The sequence below is a fragment of the Equus caballus genome, chromosome 1 (assembly GCF_041296265.1).
Source record: "Equus caballus isolate H_3958 breed thoroughbred chromosome 1, TB-T2T, whole genome shotgun sequence".
Lineage (NCBI taxonomy): Eukaryota > Metazoa > Chordata > Mammalia > Perissodactyla > Equidae > Equus > Equus caballus.
The window spans coordinates 132,089,881-132,105,285 of record NC_091684.1 but is presented as its reverse complement, the minus strand read 5'-3'; the positions used below and the strand labels follow the sequence as shown (position 1 = coordinate 132,105,285).

Below are 15,405 nucleotides of genomic sequence, written 5' to 3'. Positions count from 1 at the left end.
AACTATTTTGCTCAAATGCTGAACTTTCAGGACTTTCCGACTACCAAATTCCACACTAAGTATGAGAGTTTACTGTTTCATTTCTTTTATAAGTAGTCTTTGTATAACAAAGTCAAGTAGCCTAAATAGTCTTCTACCCATTACACAACTGAGGTAGTTGCCAAAACGATCCACAAACTACAAATAAACAACTTGCCAATTACAGACCTATCCACTTTCATCTCAACTGTCACATCAGACAGAACTCACAGCATTCAGATCCAAGGAGCAACTCTTTGATCTGCTAGGGACAATTACAATCAACAGCTGTGAGTGAGTGAGTGGTTAGTTATGCATTTCTGAAAAGCTAGGCATTTTTCCACGCATCTATCTGGAAAGGTGTCTGTAGAATCAAAATCTTGGGAATGGCAGAGATCTTAAAAGAAAACATCTAGTACAATCCTAATACTAACTCCCCATCTTCCATAAAAGGTGGCATAGTGAAAAGGGCATGGACTTCAGAAGTCAGACATCACAGGTCCTGGTTCACTTCTGGACTTCACCACTTACCAGCACTATGACCCGGACAAATTATCCTAATCTGAGTCTCAATTGCCTCAACTATAAAATGGGAATTATACCAACTTTACCACCACCTCACAGAACCACTGTGAAGATTAAGTGAGATAATCTATATAGTTTCTACCATATAATGAATTTTACTTCAAATGTCTCCTTTTAGCAGAAAGAATACTGGCTAGATAGGGGACTTGAGTTATGTCCCTAGAAAATCATACTGTGAGGGCCACCTCCCTCTTCACCCAAACAAAACTACAAAAAGGCCTGAATTACCTCTACAACATCTTGGAAATGTCCCAATCTTCAAAGTGGAATACACACATCCCCAGGGGTACACAAAGATAGGCAAGCAAGGGAATCAATTTCCATACTACTCTTCCATAAACCTGATCTGCCCAGATAACTGGATTATCAGTAAAAAATTTTCAACCATAGGGGCTGGCCCAGTGGCCTAGTGGTTAAGTTCAGTGCACTCTGCTTTGGCAGCCCAGGTTCAGTTCCCAGGTGCAGAGCTACACCACTTGTTGGCAGCCATGCTGTGGTGGCAACCCACATACAACATAGCGGAAGCTTGGCACGGATGTTAGCTCAGGGCAAATCTTCCTCAGGGGGAAAAAAAAGTTCAACCATAAAATGTATTATTTTGGCACCGGGGTCAGAAAACTAGGCCCGTGGGCTAAATTTGGCCCACTACCAATAAACTTGCATTGAAGCACAACCATGCCCAGCTGTTTGCTTATTGTCATGGCTGTTTTCACACTACAATGAGATAGTTGAGTAGTTATGACAGAGACCACATGGCCCACAAAGACTACTAGCTGGCCCTTTACAGAAAAACTTTGCTGACTCCTGCTTTAGGATAAAATTCCGTGGGAAAAGAATGGGTACATTCAAAAAGGAAAAATATGAAATGGACAAAATCCCAGACCAAAAAAATTACCAAAACTGACTCAAGGACTAAAAGAAAATCTGACTAGACTTATATCAAGTAAACAAATAAAGAAATTGAATTAATAGTTAAAAATCTTTCCACAAAGAAAAGCCCAGGCCCAGAAGCCTTCACAAATTCTATCAAACATATGAAAAGAAATAATTAACAATCCTACAAAAACTCTTTCAGAAAACAGAAGAGGAACATTTCCCAACTCATTTTATGAGGATAGTATTACTCTGATACTATGGCCAAAGACATCAAAAGGAAAACCTCAGACCGATATCTCTTATGAACAGTCACACAAAAATTCTTAACAAAATATTAGCAAATTGAATTCAGCAACACATAAAAAGTATTATACACCATAACTAAGTGGGGTTCAGTCCATGAACACAAGATTAACTTAACATCTAAAATCAAGCAATAAAACACACCATTTATACACATACACATCTTAGCGTTATTTTAATATAAAAAAGGTTATTTGTATATTTTAAAAATATCACATTGCTACTGTATTTAGATAACTTTGTATTTTTAAAAAGCCAATGTTTACAACATGTCAGAAATTACATGCTAAACTACTTAAAATTAGTCTTTTTTTTCTTTTTGAGGAAGATTAGCACTGAGCTAACATCTGCTGCCAAATCTCCTCTCTTTGATGAGGAAGACTGGCCCTGAGCTAACATCCATGCCCATCTTCCTCTACTTTATATGTGGGACGCCTGCCACAGCATGTGGGGGGATGCTTGCCAAGCGGTGCCATGTCAGCATCCGGGATTCTAACCAGCGAACCCCGGGCCACCGAAGCGGAACAAGCACACTTAACCGCTGCGCTACGGGGCTGGCCCCTAAACCACTTAAAATTAAATACTTAAACTACTTAAATTTCTGATGAAAAATTTCAGACGCCAACTTAAAAACATGTAAGAGATACACAGATTTCCCAATGTTTTGGACACTCTCAAGCAAAAATATTTTACCATCACTGACCCTGAATATACCCGAAATGACAAAGGGAAAAGGAATCACTCATGCCAAAGCAAGTCCACTGTATCTTCAGCCAGCCAATAAAAAACAACTTTTTAAAATTTAACAAATCTGACTCCTTTTAACTTTTACCCCAAAACTAATTTACTCTTGAAGAGTACCCAGACCTAAACCTAATATTCCCAGTGTGAGCCAACCAGTGCTGAGTCAAGTACTGCAACCTTACCTTCCCATTCTAGATTGTATATTTTCCTAATGCAATCTACTACTGCAGGTCACATCCATTCTTCTCATAGTCTAACCACACCACTGATTCAGATGACTGAGACTCCACATATTTTTATTACATGAACCTCTCCTAAGTCACATCTCTACCTTCATTAACTGGTATAATTGAATTTTTTTGACCCAAGTGAAATTCCTCATGTTTATATGACCCTTCCATTTCATTAAACTGTACTGTGCAAATCTTGAGATTAACCAGATGATACTTTCTCTCGTCACTCCATAAACACAAGTTTGTTAAGCTCACCTTCCAGATAAGGCTTCAAATACATATTGTGTATAAAGAAAGTGATAGAGTCTCAACTCAGATTACCAGAATCCCAGCTGTAAATTGTGTCCATAAATCAAACCCCTCCAGACATAGATGCTTGTGACTCCATCTAATTTTACCACAAACTGGCAAATTCCCCCACATCACCCACCAGGTCATCCTAAAAGACTTAACAAACGCCTTATTAAAATTCTGACACACTGTCACTATGGATACTATACTCTTTTGAGATACAAATTTGGATGTCCTGCCCTGTTCTGGCTAAATTTAGAACTCTAGTAACCCTGCTCCTCTGCCTGATAAGAACAGAAAAATGACACTTTCCACTTTGCATTAATTACAGAATCTCAGGAATTGCAAGGATCTTAAACATTTTCTTGTCCAATGTCTGTCAAACTAAAGGTCTTTAGCTGTCAGACCCATTAGCAGTCAGAGTCAATTCAATAAGTTGCAATCAACTTTTTTTTTCTTTTAATGAAACAGAAGATGTCAAAGGGCATCATACGTAGAAAGGGTAAACTTCTGTTTCCTGCACGTGTGTGTGTACACACAGTCTGTGCATGCAGGGGGCACACTTAAGTCATGATGTAAAATGTATCTAACTGTGGGTCACAGGTCAAAAAAGTTTAAGAAACACCTTGCTAGTCCCACCACCTTACCCTCACAAGGAAGCTCCACAAAAAAATTCTTAGTAATCAAAAAGTTATTTGTAATGATCTTCACCTTATACGGAGAAACCAACAAATAGCAATTTTGTGCTAATTACACCTAATCTACCATTCAACAAAAAACAAGACTAAATCCATTTGAGGTTTCCAGTTGAAACACTCATCTGCTCAGAGACAGTCACTTGTTTTAATGGGATTTAGACATATTTGACAGCAGGCTGAAATCAGGTTATTCTGTGGTTAGGGAAGAAAACAAAAACCATTCTGAGCCTCGAGTTCCTCATCTGTAACCACAGGAGAGGATTGTTAGGACTCCTAGCTCCGAAATTACGAGATTTTATTGAAAACCAACCGGCCAAGCAGAGGAAGACTATGCTTCCCACACACCAAAACACTTTAACCACTCAACAAGTCAATTATTGGTAAATTCAATCACTATCACACAAAGAGTACAAATAAGAATCAGCTCCGACTTAAATCAATAGCCGGAAAGAAATCAAGGGGAAATCCCTAGGATTCAGCATTAGCTGCGCCCGAGTAGGTATCGTTAATTTCTCAGCCACTCTCCCCTCTCACACCCCAGTTCACCTCTGTCCTCAAACTATCAGTCATGGATGTGGTACTCGAGCTCTTCCCTGCCACCCTACTCCACTGTGCAAAAGGAAACTGAGGCATGGAGCAATGAGTGGGCGAGCTGCAGCAGCCATCAACAAGGCTAAACCAAGACCCTAGGCCGCTAAAGCCTCATGCCTCACACAATTCCCAGGCTACTCAGAATCCTGCTGTTCTCGGCCTCGCATCTCAAACCACAGCCCTGACGCAACCCCCAGTACCTGGCCGCCTGGGCACCCAACGCGGTCACCAGCTCGCGCCCGCCTCCGTAAGGGTCTACAAGGCCTGGAACCCCGAAGCCTAAACGCAAACCCGCCTGGCAACCCCGGAAGCCCCCTCCCACGAGCGCCCACAGACCAGCCGCCTCCCCTCACTCCCACCTCCACGCCGTCTGGCCTACGCCTCCTCCGCACACCACACCAGGGCGAGCCCGCAACTCCAGAACACCCAGAGACTGAGGGGCTTCTCCACACCCACCCCCACAGCTGCGCCCCCGCCGCCGGAAACTCCTCTCGTCTTCACGCCACCGTCGTGAGGTCACTTCCGGCGCGACGCTTTGGACACCCGAGGGCAGGCCGTTGAGGGGCGGGGTGCCCGGGAAATTTGAAAGCTTGCGAGAACGCGGCCAGGGCCAGCCCGGCGGCCTTCCAGAACCGCGCCTGGGCGGCTATTTTGCGTGCTCCGCCTACTTGTTTTGGGTGGAGTCCTGGTTAGAGTTGAGGCCCTGCCTCCCTCTCCCGCCCAGATTCTTGGGGGCCTCTGCTTTCTCTTGCAGTCTTGATGAAATGCTCCCCCTTTGCTTCAGTCCCCCTTGCGCTAGTCGCCGAACAAGAGCGGAGGCGTTTGTGGGGGAGGGCTGCTGACGTGGACCCCATACTTGATCATTTGCAGCTGTGGGACGCAATAAGCGGGCTCCCGCGACGGATTAAAGGAAACGACATTCTCTCCGTGGTTGATCTTCAAAGTTTCTCAGCTTCAGCTCATTTTGGGGTTAGCGTCAGCCATTCTGTGCTTGACTGCTCTCCTCCCAGGACTCGGTACAAGGGAAAGCGCCATTCTCCTCCCCATGGCATTTTAGAGTCTTGATTTTGAAAAAAAAAAAAAAAAAAAAAAGGCGTTTACAGCCAAGACGGAGTGTAATGAGGAATTTTAGAGCTTAAAGTTTGCCTCTTGAAGCTTGACACTTGGTTTGGGAACCACTGCTTGGGCAGGCAGCACAGAGTAAGGCAGTGGTTCCAAACTTGGCCTTACAAAATCAGTTGAGGAACTTTATAAAATTTCCTCTTTCCAGGGACTCTCCCCTCACTTCCACCGTCATCAGAAATTCAGTTTTAGTAGGATGTAGGGGTCCTGGCATCTATTATTTTAAAGGTTCCTTCCAGTCAATTCTTTGCACACCACAGGTTTGGGAGCCATTGGTGTGTCAGACTCAGGGTTGAATCCTATCTCTACCCGTTTGGTTTTGGTTTTTGTTTACAAATGAGCTGTGCAACTCTGGAGATAATAGCTAACAAAGTTGCTGTGAAATTAAATGAGATAATGTGCACCTGACCATGGTTGATATTCCTAAAAGGGTGGATAATTCTCTTGTGCCTTCCTTTGATTAGGGTTTTATAGTCTACACCAAACGATTTTTTAAACTCACAGGAGACTCGATCTTCCATCACATGGTTGTTTGCTGCATGTGCTTATGTAGCCCCAGAGGTCAGTTGATGTTGTGCCTACCCTTACATTGCCATCACCTTGCACAGTGCCTGCCAAATAGTCGGTGCTAAAATAAATATCTGTTGAATGAATGAAAGGATTGTCCTGAGACCCCCTACATAAACTTTCCCCAGAGTCCAAACTGAGAAGCTCTAGTTAGATCAGAAGTCATGGTTGGTCAGCCATTAAACTTTAGAAAAGGGATCAACAACTGCCTTAATTCCACTAATGAATTGCTCTACTTGGAGAATTACTCTGTATTGGTTATGAATTTTCACCTCATGGAAGGATCAATCACCCAGTCTTTTAACTCTGTTAGTGCTTTTAAGCATTATTGAGTTTCTCATTCTGTCTACAAGGAGTGGCAGATACATTCAGAATTGGAAAGGGGAACACTGTTTTCTCTAAACTGTGTCTCCATTCTCCTTTCTTTAGGGCTGGTCGTCTTGAGAATCTCAAAGATTCTTTCCAAGAAGGAGATTGTTTCCTAACCTGAGCACAGAAAAGTTGCTCTCATTAAGTTCTTTCAGAAACCACAAGCCAGTGGCATCCTGCAAAAGTTGTTAAAAATGCACATTCTAGGCCTCACTCTCAGAGAGTCCAATTCAGTAAGTCTAGGGTAGGAACCAGGAACCTGTACTGTGTAACAAGCTCCTCAGGGTGTTCTGATGCTGATACCTAGAAGACCATACTTTTGGAGCCACATCAAGCTCTTTGCTTAACATTAGATGGAAAAGCCTGCTAGCATCACCATTCCCTCCCCAAGCCTCTCACCACCACCCTGTGCCCAAGTCACACGCTGAAACTGACAAGGTACACTCCTCCAAAGCCTAATTTAGTTCTTTCCTTTCTTGCCTTTTGCCCTGGGCTCTGATGGCTCCTACACTAATGTATATCCAGTTTTACACAAGAGGTATGTTGTCTCAGCAAAATCTAGAATTTGAGGTGTTCATTAATTACACTACAAATTCGAATTAAAGATCAACATCTGACAGAATTAGAGGAGAGGAGTCATGCTGTAACTTTGCTCCAAAAACTTTGTCTTTGCTACAACCACCCACTATACAGATTGACTCTCTCTGTGTTAAAATTAAATAATAGTTGGGACAAGAAATAGACACCATATGCCTGGAACATCTTGTGGTACAAGAAAGCAAAGAAGCTGTCAAAGACTACTAGGTTTTTGTTAAAAGAACTCAGAAGCCAACTTGAAGAGGTTCCCACTGGTCAAAAGTGGGGCAATTTGAGCATCGATAAGAACTATAGAAATTCATCAAATATATTAAAATCTATGTATCACTAATGATAATTTTAAAAAACTTAATTGGAAACATACTTAACCATACTCCTGGCACTCCCACTCCTGCTTATTTTACTCAAGTGAAATTAAAACCTATATTCATGTAAAAACTGGTACACGAATAGATATGTCAGCTTTATTCATAATCACCAAAAATTGAAAACAAATGTTCCTCAACTGGGGAATCAATAAACAACCTCTAGTAGGTTCCATTTGTAGGACATTCTGGAAAAGGCAAAACTATAGGGACAGAAAACATCAGGATTTTCCTGGGTTTGACTAAACTTTCTGTCCCTCAAAAGGGGTAACACAAGGGAATTTGGGCGGGGAGGGTGATAGAACTGAATCTTGAATGTATGCGTTTGTGAAACTCAGAGAAATGTACACCATGAAGAGTGAATTTTACTGTATATAAATTAAAAATAAATTTTAAAACTAGATTGCAACATTTATCCATCAGAGAATGTATGGAATTTCATTTTCCCAGCTGTTTAGTTGGGAATAATGTTTTAGTTAGTCAATTAGTTGTACTTGTTGCAGTATAGGAAAAATAAAACAATATAAAAACCAAAAAAACCACGATAAGTCATTGTTGGAGGATGCTAGAAACCAACACATTATTTTGAAAACTGGTAAGTGAAGGGAAAGAATCAGCATACAGCCTGCCTTTCTTATGCCATCTGTACTACTGAGTAACCAAAAAATAGAGGAGGGGAAGTTTCTCTTTGAAAAAGTATTCCAGCTAATAAATGAAGAAGAAATGGTAGAATATCGTTTTGCTTCCTGTAATGAACTAAAGGATCTAGGCATTGAAGATCAATGGTTTCTAACACCATGAAAAGAGAGACAACCAGACGAAGTGCTTCCTGATGGAAGAACACAACACTATTTATGGAGTAAACTTGCCCCCCCTAAATCAAATCTGAAGCTGAACAAACCTCTGATTCAACCACCAATTTACAGGAAATACACTGGACAAAGAAACATATTAAATGACCCTACAGAGTTACAGTCAGCTAAATCCAGACTGTGAGAAATTCTACAAGACAAATAACCTGTTTTTTTCAACAAATTTCAAGAGAGAACAAAGAGAAGGGTAAACCTTTATAGTTTCCATGAGCCTTAAAAGACAACCAATCACAATATGTGGCTCTTGTTTGAACCCAGATTTTAAAAAAATACTGTGAGAAACGTGTTTGACATTTATTAGACAATTAGAAGTTCGAATACTCTGGATATTTAATGATATTAAGGAATTATTAATTTTTTTACAACTATTCTTAAGATCGGCACCTGAGCTAAAAACTGTTGCCAATCTTTTTTTTTCTTCTTCTCCCCAAAGCCCCCCAGTACATAGGTGTATACTTTAGCTGTAGGCCTTCTTGTCATGGCATGTGGGACGCCCCTCAGCATGACCTGACGAGCGGTGCCGTGTCCACATCTGGGATCTAAACCTGAGAAACCGCTGGTCATCGGAGCGGAGCTGGCGAACTTAACCGCTCTGCCACAGGGCCAGCCCAAGGAATTATTAATTTTTAAGCATGGTCTTATTTCTTAAAAGTCCTTTCAGAAATACATACTGAAATAATTACTGATGAAATCATATGATGTCTGTTTGAAAATAATCTGAGGGTATCAGTGGGGTGTTGATGGAACATGACTGGCCATGGATTGATGGTTGTTGGGACTGGATGATGGTATATAGGGATTTATTATGCTATTATCCTGTCTACTTTCGTGTATGTTCAAAAGTCACCATAATAAAAATGTTTTTTTTAAAGTAGATTTTTTTTTTTTAAAGGCTGGCACCTGAGCTAACAACTGTTGCCAATCTTTTTTTTTTTTTCTGCTTTATCTTTCCAAACCACCCCCCATACATAGTTGTATATCTTAGTTACAGGTCCTTCTAGTTGTGGGATGCGGGACGCCGCCTCAATGTAGCCTGGCGAGCAGTGCCGTGTCCGCGCCCAGGATCCGAACCCTGGGCCGCCACAGTGGAGTACACGAACTTAACCACTCGGCCACGGAGCTGGCCCCAAAAGTAACAGATATTTAAACATGAGTAACTGACGAATGTCCAGCTTTATCAAAGCCAATGCAGCCTTATTTGGTGTGTTAGTATAGCTCAAAAAATATTAGGCATGAAGTTGTTAAAATAGGAACACCCCAAGCCACATAGCAACCAGGGATAAGTTTAACAACATTACACTGACAGGGTATTTGTGTTCCTTTATGGCACATATGTGAAGCAGTATGGGATAAAATTTAACAATGACTATTGTAATAGTAAACTGTAAGAAATTTGTAACTCCAAATAACTATTGTGGAAATAAAGCATGATTAGTAAGGAAAGTGAGTAAAAGAAAAGGATTCATAGATTTCAAACTGGTCTTGGAGAGAAAAAAAAAAAAACCAGCCAACTAGCTAAGACCTCATCTCAACAAAACCAAAAGTAACCTTCCTAGTTTGTTAAAATTAACTCACTTTGCGAGACTTAAGCATAGTAATCAACAGTGGAATGCTATGCAAGTGCTAAAAGTTGGCAAATAGCTGCTGTTGGAAGGAGCTCCAAGAAAAATGTAAAAAAGTAGGCCACGGAACAATATATATATTACAATCTCATTTGTGTGAAAACAAGCTATATATGTGATATATACAAAACTACCTGTGTATAAACAAACAAAAAAAACCTACCTGTGTAAGTGCAAAGAGAAAGGTCTAGAAAGTATACCCTCTAAACTGTGTACTGTCGCTATCTCAGGGAAGAGGTGTGGCATGGGAGTATGAGAATAGGCGAAGATTTTCACTTTTTACTCTATATATTTCTGCATTTTTTAAATTTTTATGAAGATTATGTATAATTAAAAAATTTTAAACACTTTTTAAAGTTTTTCAAAGAGTCTCTTGAAATAGAGCTTATTAGGGACATTCTATCCACCCCCTCTACCCACATACCCTCAGAAAAGTTAGCTCCCACTACACCAAAACCAGAGCTAGCCATTCAGAATGGTTGTTTACACAGAAAAAATGTGAGTTCAAGCTGTTGGGAAATTAAAATTTCATGCACACCAGCTATAAGTGGAGAAATTCATTTTTACAATTCCAAGTTGGATCGGATCCAATCCCAATCAGAGAGTTACTTCTGGCTTATACTCACAAAACAAGGAGTTTGGGGCAATTCTGCATTTGCCTGAGTGTGGTGAAGAATGCAAAAGGGCAGAATTCAGGATTTAGAAACACAAGTCAGGACACTGAGAACCCAGATGCCATCCATAAGCTCAAGTACCCCACAAAGTGAGAAAATTCTCAGTTTAATAAATTAAGCAGGATGCCAGCAATTTACAGGGAGGAAATTAAAGGAAAACAAGGCCTCCTAACAGCAATACAAGCAGCAATTGTTTAAAAATTAAAGTGAAGGCTGAGGAAGGACATAAGTAGCCCAAGACCGGCAATAAGCTATGACAATCCCAGTGCACAGCATCTTGGCATCCAGAAAAGGCTCCACAGAGCTTGGAAAAGGAGGAATCTGGGCTAACCATAACAGAGGCACTTTTCATGGTCTCGCCCGTTTAATGATTGTCATCAGCAAAAACTAGAAATTGATTTCAGAACTCCTCTACCTTATAGTAATTGCAGCATATAAAATTGCTTATTAATTGCATAGACAAATAGTATCTTTAAAAAGTATTTCTAAATAGACTCTTTAGTCCATAGTTCTTTGATTCATTTGGTAAACATTTGTAAAGAGCCTGCCTACTAGGTGCCCTGTACTGTGCTAGATACTGGGACAGGGATAAAAACAGAGCTTCTGCCTTCAAGGTGCTTACAGTCCAGAGGGGAAAACAGAAAATTACAGACTAGCATGATACAGAAGCATGGAGTACCAAGAAAGCACTAAGAGGAGATCTAACTGAGACAAGGAAGTGGCGGAAAGGGGCACTGAGGGGGGCATGAGGTTTTCTAGATGTGATATCTGGGCTGAGGTACAAAGGATGAAAAGTGATTAATTAGCTGAAATAGGGAGAAAGGTCATTCCAGTAGAGGGAGAAGTGCATAGAACCCAAGGAAATGTAAGTATGGCCCATCCAGTGAAATACAAGTGCAGTGGTTCAACTCGGATGGAGCATATATGGAAAGGGAAGAAGTGATGATAGATTGATCTGGAAAAGTAAGCTGCCGGATCCCAAAGGGTTTCCTACGCCCTAGGAGCTTGGATTTATCCTAAGGACAATGGGAAACAAATGAAGAATTTTAAGCAAGAAAGTGTCCCAGTCAGACTAGTATTACGGAGAATGGACTTGAGAGAAACAAAACTGGTGGGAGTAAAACCAGATGAGAAATGATGATAATTCATACTAAGGCATTAGCAAGTGGGGTTGACGAGATGAAGACAGACAAATTATAAAGATGTTTAGGTGAGGGGATCAACTCGTAGTTTTATGGCTAAGGCAAAAGATTGTTTGCTGGTGCTATTTGTTCAGATATGGAACAGAAGAGGATGAAGAGGCTGTGGGCAGGCTGTAATAGAAGAGGAAAAGGAGATAGATGGTAAATTCACATCTGCATATGTCGAGTTTAAGGTACTGTGGGTGCAGTTAAAATCCCTAGACTTGGGAAATTGGGGGCCTTTCCCTAAACTCCACACTGTAGATGGTCTCCACTCTGGTTCTCCTCGAGCCAAGCCATTCTCTGTGGGGCTAAGGGGACATGACTACCCAGAGCTCACACCCCTACTTTCAGACCTGCTCTATTTCACATTCCTAGGATTCCCAAATTCCCTCCCAAACAGCCTGAGTCCACTTTCAGCCCATAGACAAGCCTCTTGCCCAGGTCTTCCAGATGATGGACCTCACTGTCATTATGCAACATCCCTAGAGCCAGGGAATGGCCAAAAAGGTGGCTGTTTGGGAGGAGTGTGGAAGGAGCTTGGAAATTCAGCCTGGGGTATTCACACATGGGGACCTCAGAAGCCCCTCACAGTATGAGGGAGAATAGGGGTGGGAAGACGTGGGGAACAGGTCAGGGATCTCTGTGTGTACTCCTGTCTGGCTGTGCACGTGTTAGGTGCGGGCCTACTATAGGGTATCTGGTGGGAAATTCGATATGTGGATCTGGAGCACAGGAGAGAGATATGAGATTTAGAAGTCATCAATAACCAGGCAGTAATTAAAGTCCCAATATTGGGCAATATGGTCCAGGCATTGCATATAGCATGAGAAGAGTCAAAGGCCAAGGACAGAACTCTGAGGAACCAACATTTAAGGTTGAGAACAATTAGGAACAGAACAACTCAAAAGAAATTGAGAAGCGTCAGCTAGGAATATAGAAGAAAACTCAGCAGTGGGTGATGGCAAAAAGGCCCAAAAAATGGAAAATTTTAAGAGAATAGTCAACAGTGCTAAATACTGCAAAGAGCTTGAATCAGAGGAAGACTGAATATGTCCGTTAGATTTAGCAACTAGGAGGTCCCTGGTGATCTTGACAGGTGTTTTATAGCAAAGTAAAGGGGCCAGAAACCAAATTTCGTTAGGTGAGGAGAAAATGGGAGATGAGCAAGTGGGAGCATTCAGTGTGGTCAACTTCAAGAAGTTTGACTATAGAGGTAAGAAGTGAGATATAGCAACAGCCACAGAGGCGGGTGGAATGACAACAGTTCAGTGATAGAATTTACTACTTGCCAAATCCTATTGCAGCCTTCCTAGACTCCCAAGTTACAGAACTCCACCAGGTAGGGCAGGTTATAGAGAACTATCTGAACTGGGTTGACCCTACCCAACCACTGGAGCCAAGTTTCTGGGAACTATTGTAGATAAAACCAGTGGGCAGCACCCACTTACCTCTCCTGACTTAAGGAAGGGGGCATTTGTTTTAACAAGACTTGTTTCTGCCTTAAGGTACTGCAGGCCACACTAACTGTTTATCTTATTGAGTTATGAGGCTTCTTTATTCTGGATAGTAGACGCTTATCAGATTTTTGATTTGCAAATATTTTCTCCCATTCTGTGGGTTGTCTTCACTTTCTTGATATATCCTTTGAAGCACAAAAGTTTTCAGTTTTGATGAAGTCTAATTTATCTATTTGTTTCTTTTTTTGGTGTCATAGAAACTCTTCCCTAATCCAAGCTTATTATTCTTTTTAATCCTGACCTTTGCTTAGCATTTTATAGTCTGGGACTTGCTTTCATGTACATTACCTCACTTATAAAATGACATGTAAGAGTCTAAGACACTTAAACCTTTGAGATCATATAAAAGAAAAATAATTTTATGTTAAGTAAGTAGTAATACTTCCTTAGCCCCAAAACCTGTGCTATATAAGTAGGGTGACTATAGAATTTATTGTCTAAGCCAGAATACTTTTGAGAATAAAAAGGGATGATATTAATCATTATGACAGGGTAACAGGCATGAACAGGGACTGTTCCAGGCAAAGTGGGACTTATGTTCCCCCTACATCTAAGTAATGGAGACCCAAGCCCCAGTGTTGGATCCACCATTAATTTGCTAAGCCTTCACCTATACAATGAGGGGTGAATTAGATCATTTCTAGGGTTCCTTTCAGCTCTACCATTCTAGAACTCCACAACATGTACTGTCAAGTCAAGAACTGTAGATTAGTGCTGTGCTGTTCTCAACCAGAGAATTCGTTTAATTCTCTGATGGCGGATGTCCTTTTTAGAGACTTCATACACTAAGATGGCTATAATTTTTTTTAAAAAAAACTGAAAATAAGTGTTCGTGAGGATGTGGAGAAATTGGAACCCTCGTGCATTGCTGGTGGGAGTGTAAAATGGTGCAGCCACTGTGGAAAACAATTTGTCAGTTCCTCAAAAAGTTAAACATAGAATTACCATATAACCCAGCATTGCCACGTCTAGGTATATACCCAAGAGAATTAAAAACATATGTTCAAACAAAATTTTGTATACAAATGTTCATAGCAGCACTATAGACAATAGCCAAAGGTAGGAAAAACCTAAACGTTCATCAACAAACAAATAGATAAACATAGAGACAGAAAGTAAATTAGAGGTTGCCCGGGGCTCGGGAGAGGGAGAAATGGGAAATGACTGTTTAATGGGTACAGGATCTCTATAGATTTGCCTTTTCTGGACATTTCATCTAAATAGAATCATACAACATGTGGTCTTTTGTGACTGGCTTCTTTCACTTAGCATAAGTTTTTCAAGGTTCATGCACATTGTAGCATATATCAGTACTTCATCCCTTTTTATAGCCCAATAATATCCCATCTCCACATGGTCACCGACATTGATTTTCCATTTTTTATTATAGCCATCCCAATGGGTGTGAAGCAGTATCTCACTGTAGTTTTGATTTGCATGCCCCTAATGACAATGATGTTAAGCATCTTTTCATGTGTTTTCTGGCCATTTATATATCTTTTTTGGAAAAATGTCTATCGAGTCTTTGCTCATTTTTAAATTGAGTTGTTTATCTTTTTGTTGTTGAGCTGGGGTTTCCTTTTGGGATGATGAAAATGTTCTAGAATTAAATAGTGGTGATGGTTGCACAACATTGTTAACATGTTAAAAATCACTGTTACATGTTAAAAAATCACTGAATTGTATACTTTAAAACAATTAAAAGGGTAGATTTTATGTTATGTGAATTTTATCTCAAAAAAATTGTGTGCATGTGTGAGGAAAACTGGCCCTGAGCTAACGTCTGTTGCCAATCTTCCTCTCTTTTTTTCGCTTGAGGAAGACTGTCCCTGAGCTAACATCTGCACCAATCCTCCTCTACTTTGTATGTGGGACACTGCCACAGCATGGCTTGATGAGTAGCATATCAGTCCGCACTGGTGATGCAAATCCGCCAACACTGGGCTGTCGAAGTGGAGCCCGTGAACTTAACCACTATACCACCAGGCTGGCCCCTCAAAAGACTTTTTAGAGAATAACATACATTATGCACAGTGAAGATCCAGTTCTTTAAAAAAAATTAGTTCTCTCACTGTTAGCATTATTATCACAATTATTTTTGCTTGCAAGAACAGAAACTCTCTCCATCAGTGGACTCCATCAGTTTTATCATGGAAGTCAATGGGATTTATCTCATA

The 15,405-nt window shown here is 40.8% G+C and overlaps 1 protein-coding gene across 8 annotated transcripts in view; it reads right to left on the bottom strand.

Moving 5' to 3' along the window:
• The window catches only part of EDC3 (enhancer of mRNA decapping 3), a 59,828-nt gene extending 54,920 nt beyond the window's left edge, over window positions 1-4,908 (bottom strand). For 2 of the 8 annotated variants that reach the window (XR_011425320.1, XM_005602923.3), the window contains exon 1: window positions 4,796-4,908. The gene's annotated coding sequence lies outside the window, so the exon portion shown is untranslated. Of the gene's footprint in view, window positions 1-4,698 lie in introns of all 8 variants that reach the window. The other 6 variants (XR_011425309.1, XM_023653704.2, XR_288965.4 and 3 more) reach the window with 5 other exon arrangements.
• Window positions 4,909-15,405: the final 10,497 nt, after the last annotated feature.